Source organism: Brassica rapa, chromosome A05 (genome assembly GCF_000309985.2).
Source record: "Brassica rapa cultivar Chiifu-401-42 chromosome A05, CAAS_Brap_v3.01, whole genome shotgun sequence".
Lineage (NCBI taxonomy): Eukaryota > Viridiplantae > Streptophyta > Magnoliopsida > Brassicales > Brassicaceae > Brassica > Brassica rapa.
Genome location: NC_024799.2, coordinates 5,286,401 through 5,301,618, shown reverse-complemented (window position 1 = coordinate 5,301,618; position 15,218 = coordinate 5,286,401).

Genomic DNA, 15,218 nt, shown 5'->3' with positions numbered 1-15,218 from the left:
TAAATGTGTCTAGTTAAATTGATTAACTAAATTATTTCAGCCTTATCATATTCGAGTTCGACTGTGATGTTACTTTACATATTTTTTTAAGAAATCAATGTTATTGTTTGTTGATTGTGGTTGTTGATAAACTTTTACATGACACGAGTCATTACGTAACGTTGTGGGCGTATCTCAAATTTCGAATTGTTTTCTATCCAAAAGACTAACAAATGTTTGGTACGTATTTTAGTAATTATATATTGCTAATATATGATGGTAACACACAGATTAAATTATTAGACGTTATATACATTTACAAATATATTAACTCTGAAGTCCAGTGCAATTAATCAACTCTTGTATTCGATTAGTGATTAATGGAATCTTGATCATTTTAATAATCTAGGTAGAGTAGAGTTGATAATTGACTATGCTAATTAATAATTAATGGTCGGCTTCTTGATTTTGTATTAAAATGGCTCCATCGCTACAATTAGGGGTGGGCATTTTACCCGAAATCCGAAGTGGCACCCGAACCCGATCCGAAAAACCCGAACCGAAATCCGACCAAAGTAGCAAAATATCCGAACGGGTATTGAATTAAGAGAGATTGGATATCCGAACCCGAACGGGTAATATCCGAATCCGAATGGATATCCGAAAATAACCGAACATATGATAATTAACCTTATATTTATAGTTTACATCTTTCATTTTATATAAAATATTTATATTGATACTACACATACTTTAAATTCATATGATATACATACAATTACATAGAAGATGATTTGTTATTCGCTTAAAATGCATGTCAAACTTTTTATTTCAGCAATTAACAAAAAGTTACATCCAAAATTTAAAAACAATAACCAAATTAATGTCTTTTTAGTTTGAAAATGTTATGTCCAAATCTATTAACCATGCAATCTATTAAAAATAAAAAATAGTTATGTGAAAAGTTATATATTTAAATACAAGAAATTTGAGAAATGAAAATTTTCATTTTTTTTTCTTCAAAATCTAAATATCCGAACCCGATCCGAAATAACCGAAACCGAACTTAAAATATCCGAACCCGACCCGAAGTACAGAAATACCCGAACGGGTTCTACACCTCTATACCGAAATACCCGAAAATCCAAAATACCCGATCCGAACCCGAACGGGTACCCGAACGCCCACCCCTAGCTACAATAGCACAAGAAGCCGTCACACGTTGTCCGCCGTTGCAAAGTCTATCCCTTTACATCTAATCCGTTTAAAAAAAATTGTTTCTTCGTATAAACTATTGCTTTGTGCCTTTCATAATTTATTATTAATGATTAAACCCTCCAATTATTTAGGGAGTTATATAGTTTAAATTTTAAAGAAATGTTTTATTATTGTTATCTCCTTGTGTATGCAGAAAAGCTTTTTGTCATCTAATGATGGTTGCAACCCTATGTGGTCTTCGCGTCTTATATATCCATTTGAAATAGGTAAACAAATCTGCTGAAAATGGAGCAATTAGATGGTACCAAGTCTGACTGCTATGTGGTCTTCGCGTCCCTTTTTTTTTGCTAAGAAATCTTGGGGTCTTGGGGTCCCTTGGTTTATCAGATCACGAAGTTTATCTTTGTCCACGGTATAATTGTTGTTTTGAAAATATCAGAAATTTTGTCAACTGGTTTGATTGCTAGCTAGGAGTTAGTTTCTTTCATGTTTTATAATACAACAGTTAAGTTTTCTTAGAAGCATGTATATCAGTATATGCAAAAAAGTTCTTTCTTAAGCACTGAGGATTGTTTTAGCCAAAAGGGCAAGCGAGTATCATAACGCATAAGGGCGTGGAACCACGCGTCGCTGCGCACCCGTCACTTGACCGCATGAATCTCCGCGTTGCTTCCCTTTTGTTTAATGATTCTCCTCTTAATTTATTTTAAACTAATCAAAATAATAAAGAATTTTAAGTTGTTAACCATGGTTAATCGTTGACAAAGAAAATAAAGAAACCATAGTTAATTGGTCAACTTGGTTAATTAACGATAGTTTAAAATAGAACAGAGTTCATCGTCATCCATTTGATGCTCCAAATAAATATTACAACACAAAGTACTTATTTGTCCCATAGGTGCTCAAGATTTTAATAGTAAACACAGCTAGAAACCTAGAAAACATTAACATTTGTAAGCGTATTAGTTTATTTGAATTCGTGTGTATTATAGACTTGTAGTAAATTTCCCTTAAATATTTGTTTGGCCGAAGAGTATGTCCGAATCGGGAAGCATGAATTAATGTTTCACACCAAAAAAACTTTTTCTCTCTCTCTAAAGGCGAAAAAGTAAACCCCTTTCCTTCTAAACCGCCGTCGTCTTTCTTGACGGCGGCTAACCGACCGTTGTCCTCCGATGGGAAAGCGTAGGTCTCCTGCCCGTCTTCCCCCATCCCTCGCTGCAAAAATCCGCGCCCAGCAAACCCCCGCCTCCCCTCCGCCCATGCCCTCTGGATCTGTCGCAGCTGACTCTCAGTCCAAGACACTGATCCTTTCTTCTTCTACGCTTCTGGCTTCCCCTCAACGGACCCTAGAGCCGCCCCATTCCGGATCTGCTGTCGGTGCTCCAGATCTAGTTGTTCCTTCCCCGAACCAAGAATCTCCCTCTGCGACCTCGCAGATGGAAGAAGTCACCTCCGCCGCCAAACCTTCCTGGAGAGATATGGCAAAGGGAGCTGCTACCAAGATGAACAAGAAAGGTACTCCCTTTCAGCTGGAATCTGGCGAATGGTGCGTCAAAATTCCAAATGAGGTCATAGAACGAAACCAAAAGAAGTGGGAACCCTTCATTGTAGGTCAGTTCAATGGAAACCTACCATCAAAGGAGGCACTATATGCCATCCTAAACGGTATCTGGAGCTCCAAGAAACGGGACATCACTGTCTCTAAACTTGGACCGAAAACGGTGCTTATCAGAGTTCCCTGTCCGGTCACAAGACGCCGAGTTCTTCTTCAAGGAATATGGCAAATTGAAGGCCAGACTATGTTTGTGGCTGACTACTCCCCGGGAGTTTCTCCGGCAATGCCTGTGCTGGTGGAAGCTCCGGTATGGCTTGAGTTTCGTGGGGTTCCTCCACAGTTCTTCAACGAAGAATCTCTTGAACGTGTTGCAGGAATTGTCGGGGACCCTCTGTATCTCCACCCTTCTACTGCTAACCTGTTGGAACTGGAGGTCGCTAAGGTCTTCACGGTTATCAACCTCTCCGAGCCCCTCCCTGAAGCGGTCAATGCACAGTTTGAAAGTGGTGAAATTGTTCGTGTTGGAGTCTCTTGCCCCTGGCTGCCCCCAACGTGTACCTTCTGTAAAGAGACAGGTCATACGCTACGAAGATGCCCGTCCGCCCCAATCACTTGCACGAGCTGTAACTCCACCACTCATGCCACTGACTTATGCCCTCGGGCTAAGAAGGAGACTCAGTCTGACAACTCTGGCTCTGAGGAGAAGAAGAATGCGAAGGAGGGAGTGGATGACAACACAAACCTAGCTTCCGCATCCAAGAAAAACCAAAAGAAAAAGAAGAAAGCCAATAAGAAGAATAAGGAGAAGCTTGCCAAGGAAACTCCAGTGAAGGATACTCCTAAGGCTGCAGAGGACTACTTGGAGGACCCACCTTCAAGCAGTAGGAAAGGAAATAAAAAGAGTGTCTCAGAGAGGAAGAAGAAGAAGAAGAAGAGGGAAGTCTCCTCCTCCGACTCTGAGCTGAGCCCAACCTCTGCCTCGAAATCATTGGGGTCCGAACACCAGCATGAATCCTCCTCATCAGAATCAGAGTCTGAACCGGAGGATATAGCTCCTGTGGAGGATCAGATTGTCACTAAGGAGTACACACAGGTTCTGTCCAAAAAACAGAAGCGTCTTTTGAGTAAGCGGATGGGGAAGCACCCCAAACCAACCAAACATTAATATGGCGGTTGACACTTTTTGTTGGAACACAAGAGGCTTTAATAATAGTGTAAAGCGTAGAAGCTTTCGGAGATGGCTGCGGAGTAGTAAACCTCTTTTTGGTAGTCTAATTGAGACTCGTGTGAGGATGCACAAGTCTTTGAAGTATATACATTCCTCTTTTCCTGGATGGAACTATGAAGCAAACTATGAATTCTCTGAGTTAGGCAGGATTTGGGTCATTTGGGACCCCTCGGTTAGTCTCTCTATCCACTCGAAGTCTAAGCAGATGATCACGTGCATCGTCCGTCTGCCCAAATCTTCAACTGACATGGCTGTTTCTTACGTTTATGGGGTAAACTGTAAGAATGGAAGGGAACTACTTTGGGAAGAGATGTGCTCTCTCTCAGCAGATCCTATTATTGCGTCCAAACCGTGGGTTGTGCTGGGGGACTTCAACCAAACCGTGGATCCCGTGGATAGCTCCTCTGGTAGTACTCGGATCTCCAAAGGTATGATGCAGTTCAGATATTGTCTCTCGTGCTCTGGCCTTTCTGATCTCACCTACCGGGGCAGTATGTTCACTTGGTGGAACAACCAGACAGCGAGACCCCTAGCTAAAAAGCTAGACAGGATCCTTGTTAATGACAACTGGCTTCTATCTTTCCCTATTTCCTATGGTCACTTTGGGGACATGGAATTCTCGGATCACTGTCCAAGCACTGTCATAATCACCTCACGGACCAAGACCAAGAAGCCTTTCAAGATTTCTCACTTTCTTATGGACCATGAGCAGTTCACTCCTAGGCTGCAGGCCTTTTGGGACAACACCCACGTCCCGGGAACTGCTATGTTTCAACTTTCCAAGAAGCTCAAGCTGCTGAAATCAGTGAACAAAGATATCAACAGAGAGCACTATTCGGACTTGGAAAAACGGGTCAAGGAGTCACACGCTGGCATGCTATCAGCTCAGGCTGACCTTCTCTCCTCTCCATCGACAATTGCTGCTGAAAGAGAAAGAGAGGCTCATAAGAACTGGGCAAAGCTTGCAAAGGCAGAGGAAAAATTCATTTATCAGCGTTCTCGGGTGACATGGGTGAAGTTGGGTGATTGTAACTCCTCTCTTTTTCATCGGTCTATGCAGACTAGATGGTCAGGAAACCAGATACATTATCTTATAGATGACCAGAACAACAGGCTAGAGAATATCAATGATATCAAAAGCCACTGTGTTGACTATTATACAAACCTCCTTGGTTCCCCTTCCCCGTCCCTCTCCATAGAAGCCTCGGGTGAAATCAGCCGTCTTACAACTTTCAGATGTGATGAGGCTTGTAAAGATATGCTAATAGCACCAATCTCTCAAGAGGAGATAAGGAAAGAGGTCTTCGAGCTTCCTGCAAATAAAGCCCCAGGACCGGATGGTTACACAGGAGAGTTCTACCGCAGAGCTTGGCCTATCATAGGGACTGACTTCACCAGAGCAGTCCAAGAGTTCTTCACTTCAGGGCATATTCTGAAACAATGGAATGCAACTGCCATCACGTTGGTACCTAAAACGACTGAAGTGGAGAGGATGAGCGGGTTTCGACCCATCTCTTGTTGTAATGCTGTTTATAAGGTGGTCTCTAAGATCATTGCAAGACGACTGGAGAAGCTGCTGCCAGCAATGATATCTCCCTCTCAGTCTGCGTTTGTTAAAGGGCGTTTACTAGTGGAAAATGTCCTCCTAGCTACAGAGTTAGTGCAGGGATTTGGTTCTAAAAACTCTTCTCCCAGGGGTCTTCTCAAGGTTGATATAAGGAAGGCCTTCGACTCCGTGAGCTGGCCTTTTATCCTCCAAGCCCTTTGCGCTGCTGACTTCCCTGATGTCTTCATCACATGGATCAGGAACTGTGTCACCACTACATCCTTCTCTATAAATGTAAATGGCGAGCTATGTGGGTACTTCAACGGTGGGTGTGGCCTTAGACAGGGTGACCCTATCAGCCCAACGCTCTTCATCATTGCTATGGAGGTCTTCTCGTCTCTCCTCACTGAGAAGTTTGATTCTGGTCTTATTGGGTATCACCCCCTAGGTCAGAACCCAAAAATCTCGCACCTTTGCTTCGCCGACGATCTCATGATCTTCTTTGACGGATCAAGTAACTCCCTCACGGGTATTGCTGAAGCTCTGGAAGAATTTCACCTCCTCTCGGGCCTGGGGTTGAATAAGGATAAGACTGCGCTGTTTCATGCGGGCATGGATGACATGGAAACAGCTACCCTCAACTCTAGTGGCTATCTCTTGGGCACTCTTCCCATAAGATACCTAGGACTGCCCCTTCATCATCGGCGACTGAAGAAGTCTGAGTATTTCCCCCTTATTGACAACATAAAGAAGAGAATCCAAAGCTGGAAAGTCAGACTGCTGAGCTATGCGGGAAGGCTGGAGCTTATCAAATCTGTAATCAACAGCTTGATTAACTTCTGGCTTTCGGCCTTTGTTCTTCCTAAGGGATGTATTAAGGAGATAGAGAAACTTTGTAGAGACTACCTATGGTCCTCTAATCCCGAAGCCATAGGTAATGCAAAAGTCGCGTGGTACGACCTTTGCCTTCCGAAACGCGAAGGAGGAATTGGCTTGAGAAACCTACTCCTATGGAACAAGGCGCTTACCCTCAGATTGGTTTGGTTACAATTTGCTGGCACTAACTCGCTATGGGTTGCTTGGAACAAAGAACACCGGCTTAAAAGATGTAACTACTGGAATGCGGAACCCCAACCAGGACACTCTTGGATTTGGAAATCTTTGATCTCCTTACGTCCCCTGGCCCGTCAACTGATCGACTGTGACATAGGGAATGGTCTACAAGCTAGCTATTGGTGGGATGATTGGCTACCTCAGGGTCCTCTCATTGACTTCATTGGTACTTCTGGTCCCTCCAGACTTGGAATCCCAATCGCCTCTACTGTGAAGGAAGGAACTCGACGTGGTGCTTGGCTCCTGCCATCATCTCGCTGCCGTCTGCCCTCCCTAGCCTCCCTAAGAACTTCTCTGCTGGAGATCACACCGCCTACGGAGGAAAACAATGCAGATGCTTATTGTTGGGGGCCACCTGGCAACAGAGGCCCTGCTTTCTCTATCAGGAAAACTTGGGAGCTCATCAGACAAAGTGCTCCCCTTGTTCCTTGGGAGAAGGCTGTTTGGTTCAAACATGCTGTCCCTAAGCATGCTTTCAATTTCTGGGTGGCAAATCTAAACCGTCTTCCAGTAAGAGAAAGGTTAGCGAATTGGGGTTTGTGTGATCTGCCAAATTGTTGTTTGTGTGGACTTGGACAGGAATCGCGCGATCATGTCTTCCTGCAATGTAGTGTTGCAGCGCAATTATGGGCCATCATTCTTCCTCGCCTTGGACAGCAGAATCTGGTTCTCTACAACTTGTCTTCTCTTATCAACTGGATGCTCACAGTCACGCCAGGCCTCTCAGCAACGTTAAAGAAGCTACTCGCCCAAGCGGTTGTCTACCTCCTATGGATAGAAAGGAACAGTAGACTCCACAACGGTTCCCCTGCACCCACAGCCGTCCTGTTCAGTAAGCTCGACAGGATGTTGAGAGACACTCTCCTTGCTCGCTTACCCCATAAGCGTTGCCAAGGACTCTTATCTCAGTGGTTTAGGTTTTCCTAGATCATGTTGCCTAATTCATAGTTTGCTCTAGTTTCATCATGGTTTTTTATTTTTTTTGAGCCATATGTAACTTCTTGCTAAAAGCCCTTGTAAAACTTACTCTTGTTCCTTTTTGGTATAATATTCACATTTTATCAAAAAAAAAAAAAAAGAGTATGTCCGAATCATAATTAATGGGTAGACAATCAGAACTAATAGGGACATTATGGAAAGTTTAATACTTCATGGCAACGTAATGCTTTCTTTGTCTAAATCTTATACGTAACTCATTTGTATATGTTTTCTTTAGTTTATGACTCTATGTATTGGTTCACCGATAGGATGTACTGATTTTTACTAAGAATGTCCTCTCTAAATCTATTTGCAAAAAAAGTCTAATTAATGAGAGAGATGGATTGTTAATAAATTTATAAAACTAATGTGAAAAGATCAAACAAACTATATATTTCACATTCTTGGGATCTCGATGTTGTCTCCAAATGTCCAATCCTTTATAAAGCCAGAAAACATAAACTAGTACTCTAGTACAATGGCAGATTCTTCAATAACATATACATATAACAAAATCTAGCTAAAACCGCAATCACTAGTAGAAAATTGGGAAATAGACACGAAAATGTTCGTGACTATAGTATTTATTTCGTGACTATAGGATGACATAGTCACGATTAGTCACAAAAAAAAAACTGTGTCTATACGATCGTGACCAAAAATTACGCTGACAAATCGTGACTAAAATAGACACGTTAATAACACGATTTATGTTCGTGATAATATAGTCACGGATATAACACGAAATCAATCGTGTCTTTAAGTCACTTTTTTAATATGTGGTATTTCGTGACTTTTTCTGATTATTTTAAAAAGTATTTGACATTTATATTTTAATAGCTAATTAAAATAAAGGATAACATATAATATTAAATCAAATATTTATTATCAAACTGAAATTGGTTTATTAATTCGAATTGGTTAACAGATTAGATTGATTTAAAATTGGGTTGCAAATAAAATTTTGTTTCATTATTAAAATTCAGTTTATAAATGTACTGGTTTACAAATTAAAACTGGTTTACTGACGAAACAAAGTTTGCTAACCTAAACCTAATTACAACAGACAGTCTAAACCTAATTACAACAGACAGTCTAAACATAACTACTTTGACGGCCGCTAAAGCACCGGACAATTCGACTGGACTGCCACACCGCATAGGACTGTAGAGGAGTAGAGAGTAGACTGGATTTTCACCACCGAGGAGACTGGACTGCCACAACACCTTGTAGCATCGGAGAGAGATGACCGAAGAGGAGACGACCCCACGAGAAGAGACGGGCCCGAGTGGAGACGACCGGAGAAAAGACAACCTGAGAGGAGACAAACGTAGAGGAGATCGAGCTTTGCACCACCGGGAAGGAAAACGGAGATGAAGAGATGAGGTGATCAACAAAAGGAAAATAAAAAAGATGAAGAGATGAAGACGAGAAAGAGAAAATAGGAGATAAGAGGTCGACTGAACTGAGAAATAAGAAAGAGAGATAGGGAAAGAATATTAAAATGCAAAAAGTCTTATCCATTAGATCAATTTTAATCGATGGCTGAGATTAGAAAAAGGGTAATCCTCAACCTTTTTCATTGACCAATAGCAGCAATCTTAGGAGATCGACAGATCTGAGAAGTAGGAAGAGAAATTGAAAAAATATATTAAGATGTAAAAAAAAATCGTATCCATTAAATCAACTTTAATCAACGGCTGAGATTATAAAAAGGGAAATCCTCACCAATAGCAAAGAACCTTTGAAATAGATTTATAATTTATGGTTGAAAGTTTTAAACTTAAAGATGGTTTGGAGTTTAAGAGTTAAACTTTATGATTTAGGGAAAAGAGTTTTGGTTTAAAGTTTAGAGTTTGTGATCTAAAGTTTGAAGGTTAGATTAAGGTTTAGTATATGGTTTGGAGTTTTAGATTAATGATTTAGTATATGGTTTGGAGTTTTAGATATAATTTTTTTGGTTATTTTTTAACAGATTAGATTGAAAATTTATGTTGAAGTTTTGTGTTAAAGTTTCAATATCATTAGATTTGGATTTTGGATTTGAGATATAAAGTTTATGATATAGAGTTTAGAATATGATATAGGGTTTGAAGTATATGAAGGGTTTGAAGTATATAGTTTAGGGTTTAGATTTAAGATTTTAGAATTGAGTTTAAAATGATTAGAGTTAAAGATTAGGTTTACTATTTGGGTTTTGAAATTTATATTTAGATATTAAATTTATTATTATGATTTATAATTTAGTTTTGAGGTTTAGGGGTTAGAAAAAACTAATATAGCCACAGAAATACAATGGCAAAATAGTGGCTGCTATCTAGTTACGGTTTGTACAAAAATGTGTCAACCCAGCCACAAATTAACCAGTGACAAAATGTGACCATATTTAGTCACAGACATTTTCGTGACATAACATGTATATTTTAGCCACGAAACAGTTACGAATAGTCACGTTTATGTGTTTCGTGACTAACCGTGACCGTTAGTGACTAAAGCAGAAAAAGTCACGGTCTACCGTGACTAAACCGTGTCTATATTACATTTTTCTACTAGTGAATGTCTTTATACATACACGACAATATAATAACTAAGACTTAATTATGAGTAGCTTGGACTCGAATTTGATTGATCTAATACATATATATACTGCACTACATACAGATGTACAAGACTGTTGGGGTCAAAAACGGTTACGACGGAATTACCACCCGAAAATCCTCGGAGATCGTATTTCCAAAAGAGATAGTAAAAGGAGAGATGTAATTTTCGTAAAAATAACCAATACGAAGTTTTTACGAAGAAGTATCCTTTGGGATTCAAACCGAACAAACCAAGCTCGGTCACCACGCATACACGCCGTCCGATCGCTATGCAGCAACCAAACCTGAGCCAAGCTCGGTCGCTAATGTAGCGACCGAGCGCTCGTCCCGCTCGGTCGTTACGTAGCGACCGAGCTCGAGCTCAGCCAAGCTCGGTCGCTGCGTAGCGACCGAGCGATCGTCCCGCTCGGTCGCTACGTAGCGACCGAGCTCAAGCCAAAGCTCGGTTGCTACGTAGCGACCGAGCATTCGTCTCGCTCGGTCGCTACGTAGCGACCGGGCTCGAGCCAAAGTTCGGTCGCTGTGTAGCGATTGAACCTTTCCGAACATCGATACGACACCAGTCCTTGCATTCTCGTCAAACCTTCGAATGCTATCTCCCGAAGACCGTAGCAAGCTCAGTCCATGTTTCCTGCTATTCTAATTCATTGATCAAACTTCGCGGATTAGAAACCGCGGAAAACTCGTAGTAAACGTGTCAAGTCGGAAGACGGCCCAAAGGGACCTAAAACACGACTCGAGACCCATCCTACGATTTTTCCTAACCAAAAGCCCGTGAACCACAGCGTGGTTCACGCTTGGCCCACGAGGAAGGATAAATGTCAAGTTTCCGCGGATAAATACGGAAGTTTTGAAGATAATTGTGAAGATCGGGAAAAATGGAATATCTCCATTTTTATGCTATGACGGCTTAAGGGCAGAAGAGTAAAAGCGTAAACCGACCTTGAAGCTAGTATATAAGGAGTCCTAGGCGAGGAGCAGAGGAGGGAACTTTTTCAGAGCAAACTTAGCACTTAGAGCAATTTAGGCAATTTTCCGTTTTTTTGTTATTTCGAGCTGCGACTCAATTAGGTTTAGCCGTCTTAGGGTTGCTAGAACTAGGAATCTCGCCGACAGCTCTCGAGCCCAGGCTTATACCTTGTTGTAACGCTCATACGCAGATTCGGAATAAGATCTACTTTGCTCTCTTTTCGATTTCTTATTTTTATCGTTGTTATTCTCGTGTTCTGATTGCTTGACGTGTGGTAATTAACAGATATCCGGGTCCTCTGGGAAATTAGGGTTTTCTTAGTTTCCTTATTTAAACGGAAATCGACAGTGCGAATTTCGGTTCCCACAGTTTGGCGCTAGAAGGAGGGGGCCTTACGGATCAATCTAACCCGCAAAAGCCACACACAGTCTGACATGTCAACCAACGACGCGGATAACGTGCAAACTCCTCTTAACAGAGGCAGCGGCACCGATCTCCACACTCCAGTAGCGGACGTATCCGCGGCCAACGCGCAAGCCAACACCGCGACGCTCGAGGAGTTCAAAAAGATGTTCGCCACCTATGAGAAAAGGTCGGAAGAACAGGATAAGCTCGTGAATACCTTGACCAAACAGGTTGAAACCTTAACGGCAAGGACCCAAGCAATCCGTCCCCGCGGGAAAAGGCTCGACTTCGCCACCCCACTCGATAGAGCAGGAGTCGCACGGGAACGACCTTCCGGTCAAAACCTTAGCGAGAAATCTCCCATCGAAAAGGGGAACTCTGAAAGTCTTCCGCCCCCTGCAAAGGACTCGGAGGATAACGAAGCCGAATACATTGACATGGATCCTAGCGATGTCTCCAACGACACCGACGAGGATGTCGACAGACATCCAAGAAGGACCAGAAGCCGATCCGCTCGGGAAGGCTCCCCGTTCGAAAAACCAATGACGGAAGAGGAAGAAGTCGCCTATTGGAATGAACAAGAGGAGCTGGCCGAAAGGCAAACCGAGCTCACTCGCAGTAAACGCCGACAGGCTCGGAAATCTACTGACGAGACATCGGATATCCGCGATCTTCACGACTACATCACTAAGACTGCGGCAGAAGTGAGAGCCGTAAAGTCTCAAATCCATCATTCTACTAGTGCTGCCCCCGAGATCGATCGACTGCTGGAAGGAGCTCGAAAGACCCACTTTACCAGTCGCATTTCGGACATGAGGGTGTCCGATCCGGGAAAGATCAAAGTACCAAAGTACGATGGTACGGCCGACCCAAAAGCGCACCTTCAGGCTTTCCACATCGCGATGGGAAGAGCAAGACTGAAGGACGGCGAAAAAGATACCGGCTATTGCCGCCTGTTCGTCGAAAATCTTGAAGGAGCAGCGCTCGAATGGTTCGCACGCCTTCGTCGCAACACCATCGGGAGTTTTCGACAGCTCGCATCGGAATTCCTCAAACAGTACTCTGTATTCATAGACAGAGAAACCTCCGATGTTGACCTCTGGAGTCTCTCCCAGAGGGAAGACGAACCACTCCGCGAGTTTATCAGTCGGTTCAAGCTGATAATGTCCAGGGTCAGCGGGATAAGCGACAAAGTGGCCATCGACGCGCTGAGAAAGACGCTCTGGTACAAGTCGAAATTCAGAAAATGGATAACTCTCGACAAACCGCGAACGATCCAGGACGCCCTCCACAAAGCAACGGACTACATCATAGTCGAGGAAGAAACTAAAGTCTTATCGCAAAAACATAAGCCGGCAAGACCATCCTCGAAAGACGCAGATCCGAAGGGGAAAAAGAAGAACTCTCGTAACGACAAGTACGTCCATCACGAGGGGGAAGATCTCCAAGGGGCGCATAACTATGCGATCAATTCGGATCAGGGCCGGACCACGGGCAACACATGGACTCGCAATCAAGGGTACGACGAAAACACCTTCTGCGAGTTCCACCAATCCCGAGGACACTCCACGACCAATTGCAAAGTCTTGGGAGCAAGACTGGCCGCGAAGCTACTCGCTGGAGAGCTTTCGGAAGTAACTAGCGTCAAGGATCTCATCCTCGATTCTGATCGGCCTCCAAAGACGGATAGAAATTCGTCCGCTGAAAAATCCCCTCAACGAAACCAACCTGGGGATAAACGCGGTAGGAGGCCAGATGACAAAGGGAACGATAACAATCATCGCAGAGTCAATATGATCATCGGAGGATCACAATACTGCGGCGATACCGTGTCGGCCATCAAGGCTTACCAACGGAAGGCAGAGTCAAGTGCAAATTGGCTTACATGGTCTCCTCCTCGAAACGGCCAAAGTTGCTCGATCACATTCACATAGGAGGAAGCCGGCGGTATCGACCAACCTCACTGCGACCCGCTCGTCATAGATCTCATCATACGAGATTTAGAAGTCGGAAGGGTACTCGTCGACACGGGAAGCACGGTCAACGTAATCTTCCGCGACACTCTCAAGCGGATGAGTATCGAACTCGGAGAAGTAATTCCGACGCCAAAACCACTCACAGGTTTTTCAGGCGAAGTGTCAATGACTCTCGGATCAATCCAATTGCCAGTCATGGCAAAGGAGATCACGAAAATCGTCGAATTCGCGGTAGTCGATCATCCCGCTATCTACAACGTGATCATGGGAACCCCATGGCTCAACGCCATGCAGGCAGTTCCGTCAACCTACCACCTGGGTCTCAAGTTCCCAACGCCGAGCGGAGTCGCGGCCATCTAGGGATGCCAAAAACAGTCGCGACTATGCTTCCTCGCGGAGCATAAGTTAAGGCAAATCACGGCTTCTGTAAACGGCAAACGCGCGAAGATAGATCGATCTTCAGCCAAAAGCGCCCCGGGAGAGGACGAAGTAAAATCGTCTATCAACGCAAACGCATCGGACGTCGAAGCTCGACATAAATCCGAAGCCCACGCGACAACTCAACCGGAACATCCGGAAAATAGCGTCGACCCAGCCACGATCGACACGGTCAAGGCGGACATCGCGACATCTACCGCCGAGTAAGAACACTCGCGGCATGAAACAGAACTACGAGATGGCTTGATCCTCGAAAGGGGTACGTAGGCAGCTCGTCAAAAGACGAGTTCAGCTATCCCCCTCTCTAAAAAGGGGGGGGGAGTGGGTGCGTATACTCGTATACTCCCACTTAGAAAAATCTTCATTATTGTAATCGAGTTTTTAGAAACTTCAAAAACTTTTACTACAATATACGTTGTCCTTTTTATCGAAAACGTTTACGCTTCAGTAAAACACAAAGGAAACTTTCAAGACACTCCTGAAAACGTTAAGACTCTTGTCTGCGGCCCCTTCCGGCCCAAAAATCGTAAAGATTATCATCTTTCAAACACGCAAAAATACACGTATAATCCTCGAAATAACTGCGAGACATCGCAAAAATTAAAATTCGAGGACAATACTAACAAATTGTCCGAACGCGACCACCAAAAACATTACACCCCGTTCGTCGATTGGCCCCGACGAACACGCCAGCCGTCTTAAACAAACGCAATTCGATCTTTAACAACGTCCAGCACAAGGACAAAAGCGCGCTACAACAAAAATCCGAAATTTTGGTTTAGCACTTCCAGTTGATTCTGAGAAGATGCTCGATTCGTACCATACAAGTCATATAAGTCGAGAACATATCGCGGACTTTAAATCGATGCGAATCAGGAAGAAATCGCAACAGGAAAAACGATAGCCGGCTAGTCACCGCACAAACCTTAACCGAAAGTAAACCTAGGTCTTGCCCTAAACCCAACGCTCTGGTCTCAAACATCTCAAGGCATGATATCTAAAAGATACGAGATCCTAAACCATGTCTCTCCGTTCGTAGCGACCGAGCTCGAGCCAAAGCTCGGTCGCTACGTAGCGACCGAGCGATCGTCCCGCTCGGTCGCTACATAGCGACCGAGCCCGAGCCAAAGCTCGGTCGCTACGTAGCGACCGAGCTCAGCCAAGCTCGGTCGCTACGTAGCGATCGTCTCGAGCTCGGTCGCTAGTCGC